Source organism: Arachis ipaensis, chromosome B05 (assembly GCF_000816755.2).
Source record: "Arachis ipaensis cultivar K30076 chromosome B05, Araip1.1, whole genome shotgun sequence".
Classification (NCBI taxonomy): domain Eukaryota; kingdom Viridiplantae; phylum Streptophyta; class Magnoliopsida; order Fabales; family Fabaceae; genus Arachis; species Arachis ipaensis.
This window is the reverse complement of record NC_029789.2, coordinates 59535796-59540843: the sequence shown is the minus strand read 5'-3', so window position 1 is coordinate 59540843 and position 5048 is coordinate 59535796.

The window sequence follows — 5048 nt, the reverse complement described above, 5'->3', positions numbered from 1 at the left end:
TCTTGAGGTGGTTTGTTTACCTTAGGAGCTATGATCTTGGTGGGTATTGGCTTAGTGATCACGGATAAACACACCAAACTTAGAGGTTTACTTGTCCTCAAGCAAAAGAAAGGAAAGAAGAGGGATATAGGGAGAGCCAAGTTCAAATTGTAGAGGAGAGGAGGGAGGCCGAACGAGGATTTAAAGGGAAGAGGGGTGGGTTTTCGAAAATTTTTGAAAAAGATATGATAGAAAATGTGATTTGGAAAAGATAAGTATGATAGGAAAAGATGTAATTTAAAATTGAAAAGATATGAAAGATATTTGAAAAAGATAGATTTGAAAAAGATATTAATGAGTTTGAAAAAAAAATTTGAAAAAGATAGATTTGTTTTGAAAAAGATTTGAGAAGAGGTTGAAGAAGAATTGAGAAAGATGTAATTTTAGGATTAAGATATTTTTAATATTTTTGGAAAAGAGTTTGAAAAAAGAAAGTATGGCAACATGTTTATGCAAGAAAATATGGATGGAAATATGAAAATTTGAAAAAAAAATCAAGTTGGGAACAAAAACTTCCTCCCCTCTACAATCCTGGCGTTAAACGCCCAACTGCTGCTTGTTTTGGGCGTTTAACGCCCATCTGTAGCCTCTTTTGGGCGTTTAACGCCCAGCTGTTGCTTCTGGCTGGCGTTAAACGCCAGAAATCTTTCGTCATTGGGCATTTTTCTGAATGCCTAGGATGCTGTAAGTATGGCGTTAAACGCCCAAAATGGCACCCATTCTGGCGTTTAACGCCCAATTGTACCTCTTACTGGCGTTTTCTTGCCAGTGAGCTCCTTTTCCTTGTTTTGTACTATGAATCCTTCTGTAACCCTGTGAACTTATGCAATTGATACTTTACCTTGAAGATTATTTATATTAAACTCGTATAATTATTATTTAAATAAAAATAGGTTTTGCTAATGGCTGGGTTGCCTCCCAGCAAGCGCTTCTTTATTGTCTTTAGCTAGACCTTGCTGAGCTTTTAATCTAGGCTCAGCCTTGAGCACTCTTGCTCAACATTGCCTTCAAGATAATGCTTGATTCTCTATCCATTAACAATGAACTTCTTATTAGAATCAATGTCTTGAAGCTCCACATAGCCATATGGTGACACACTTGTAATCACATATGGTCCCCTCCACCGGGATTTCAGTTTCCCGGGGAATAGCCTGAGCCTAGAGTTAAACAACAGAACCTTCTGTCCTGGTTCAAAGACTCTAGATGATAGCTTTCTGTCATGCCACCTTTTTGCTTTCTCTTTGAAAAGCTTGGCATTTTCGAAAGCAGTGAGTCTGAATTCCTCTAGCTCATTCAACTGGAGCAATCTTTTTTCTTCAGCTAATTTGGCATCAAAGTTTAGGAATCTGGTTGCCCAGTAGGCCTTATGCTCCAGTTCCAGGGGTAGACGATAGGCCTTACCATACACAAGCTGGTATGGAGAGGTCCCTATAGGAGTCTTGAATGCTGTTCTGTAAGCCCACAGAGCATCATCCAAGCTTCTCGCCAATCCTTTCTACGGGTACTTACAGTCCATTCCAGGATTCTTTTTAGTTCTCTATTAGAGACTTCAGCTTGCCCATTTGTCTGTGGGTGATATGGAGTTGCCACCTTATGGCTAATTCCATACCGGACCATAGTAGAGTAAAGCTGTTTGTTGCAGAAGTGAGTGCCCCCATCACTGATTAGTGCTCTAGGGACACCAAACCTACTGAAGATATGTTTCTGGAGGAACTTCAGCACTGTCTTAGTATCATTAGTGGGTGTGGCAACGGCCTCTACCCATTTGGATACATAGTCGACTGCCACCAGAATATAAGTGTTTGAGTATGATGGTGGGAAAGGCCCCATGAAGTCAATACCCCTGATGAGCGGATATTTTATACGCTTTTTGGGGATAATTTCATATAGTTTTGAGTATGTTCTAGTTAGTTTTTAGTTTATTTCCAGTAGTTTTTAGGAAAAATTCATATTTCTGGACTTTCCCTGTGCCAAACTTCAAGTTTGGTGTTTTCAAAAATAATCTTTCTTAAAATTTTTGAAGGTCCCATAACTCATTTGGCTAGAGCGTTAATCTGTGTATTTGTTTCAACTAACTAACTAACCTTTTGTTTGTTTCTTAACTTTTTCAAAACTACCTAACTAACTCTCTCTCTCTCTAATTTTCGAAAATATCTTCCCTCTTTTTCAAAAATTTCTTCTTTTTTTTTATTAACTAATTAATTTTTTTTAAACGAAAAAAAAAAATTTATTTTCAAAATTCAAATTCTTTTTAGTTATTTTATTTTATTTAAGTGTTTACTTCTTATAAAATAAAATAAATAAAAAGGTAAGTCAGTCCAAGTTATATCCATAGATCCATCATGGACATAAGTGGAAGTGAACAGTCCAGGAGGACTCTAGGGTCATATTCTAACCCCTCTACTGCTTCATATGGAAGTAGCATCTGCATACCCTCCATTGGAGTCAGTAGCTTTGAGTTGAATCCTCAGCTCATTATCATGGTGCAGCAAAGTTGCCAGTATTCCGGTCTTCCACAGGAAGAACCTACAGAATTTCTGGCACAATTTTTACAAATTGCTGACACAGTACATGATAAGAAAATAGATCAGGATGTCTACAGACTATTACTGTTTCCATTTGCTGTAAAAGATCCAGGAATGGCAGCAACTGGGCGCTGAACGCCCAGGAGATCAGCATTTGGGCGCTGAACGCCCAAAACAGGCAGTGTTTGGGCGTTCAAACGCCAGGAGGACAGGGAGGAGCCAAATCCAGTAATCCCACACGTATTTCCATTTTAATTTCAAATTTTCTGCTTCAATGCATGATTTTTACATGAACATATCAAGAACCCTGGTTTCTAAAATCCCTAATTTCTAAAAATCCATCTTTCCAAATTCAATCCAACTCTTTTCAAAATCTTTTCTGAAAACAAATCTATCTTTTTCACTCAAAAATCTTTTCAACTAATCCATATCTTTTTCAAATATCCATATTATCTTTTTCAAAATTCAGAGTTATCTTTTTCAAAAATCTATCCTATCTTTTCAAAATCAAACTATATCTTCTATCTTATCTTTTTCAACTCAACCTTTTTTATCTTATCTCTTCCAATTTTTCGAAAATCCATCCCCCCCACCCCTTTAAATTGGGTTCGGCCTCCCCCCTCCTCCATCAACAAGTGCACCTCAATCTCCTTCTATCCCTCTCCTTTCTTTTCTTTTGCTTGAGGGCAAGCAAACCTCTAAGTTTGGTGTGTTTTTCCGAGATCACTAAGATCATGGCTCCCAAAGGGAAACAATACACTCCAAGAGGCAAGAAAGAGAGCGTTCCAAAACCACTTTGGAATCAAAGGAAGTTCTTATCTAAAGAACATTCAGACCATTACCTTAAAGTAATGGGTCTAAGATCAGTGATCCCGGAAGTGAGATTCGATCTGAAAGAAGATGAATATCCGGAGATCCAGGAGCAAATTCGAATCAGGAACTGGGAAGTCCTAGCTAATCCTGAAACGAAAGTAGGAAGGAACATGATCCAGGAATTCTATGCTAATATGTGGCAGACTGACAAGCAAAGACTATCTGGAACTGCCTGCTACGAATTTCGGACCATGGTCAGGGGAAAAATTGTTCATACCACCCCTGACAAGATCAGAGAGATACTAAAGCTACCTCAGCTAAAGGATGATCCAGACTCCTTCAACAGGAGGATGATGAGAGCAGACATTGGCCTGGATAAGATTTTAGAGGACATCTGTATCCCTGGAGCCAGGTGGACCACCAACACAAAGGGCGTCCAAAATCAACTCAAGAGGGAGGATCTCAAACCAGTTGCCAGAGGATGGCTGGACTTCATTGGGCATTCTCTGTTGCCCACCAGCAACCGTTCTGAAGTCACAGTTAACAGAGCAGTGATGATTCATTGCATCATGATGGGAAAGGAAGTGGAGGTTCATCAGCTGATTTCAACAGAGCTCTATAAGATTGCTAACAAAAATTCAAAAGAGGCCAGGTTGGCTTATCCAAGCATGATTTCTCTGCTCTGCAAGGACGCTGGAGTAAGGATGGGAATAACTGAGTATATCTCAATTGAGAAGCCAATCACCAAAGCATCAAACCTATATATTATTCCGTCTGCACATCTCTTAAAGAGATAGGGTTCATCCCACAAGTATTACTTTGTGTCAGTAATTGATTTTTTCTTTTGTTGCCTGCTGTACTCCTTGGGTATGAATCTTGCAGCTTTATATTTTGCAATGTCTGCAAACCATGGTGTTTCCTGAATGGCAAACAAATGCTCATCCGGAAAGGTTTCAGAGATCTCAATAGAGGGAAAGGACGCCCCTTCTACTGGTTCTATCTGAGACAGATGATCAGCCACTTGGTTTTCTGTCCCTTATTTCTATATCAAACTCTTGCAGAAGCAACACCCATCTTATGAGCCTGGGTTTTGAATCCTGCTTTGTAAGTAGATATTTAAGAGCAGCATGGTCAGTGTACACAATCACTTTTGATCCTACTAAGTATGATCTAAACTTGTCAATGGCATAAACCACTGCAAGCAATTCTTTTTCTGTGGTTGTGTAATTTTTCTGGGCATCATTTAAAACACGGCTAGCATAATAAATGACATGCAGAAGCTTGTCATGCCTCTGCCCCAATACTGCACCAATGGCATGGTCACTGGCATCACACATTAGTTCGAATGGTAATGTCCAGTCTGGTGTAGAAATAACTGGTGCTATGACCAGCTTAGCTTTCAGAGTTTCTAACGCCTGCAGACACTCTGTGACAAACACAAATGGCGTGTCAGCAGCTAGCAGGTTGCTCAGAGGTTTTTCAATTTTTGAAAAATCCTTTGTAAACCTCCTATAGAATCCTGCATGCCCCAGAAAGCTTCTGATTGCCTTAACATTGGTAGGTAGTGGTAATTTTTCAATTACTTCAAATTTAGCTTGATCCACCTCTATTTCCTTATTTGAAATTTTATGCCCAAGGACAATCCCTTCAGTCACCATAAAGTGACATTTT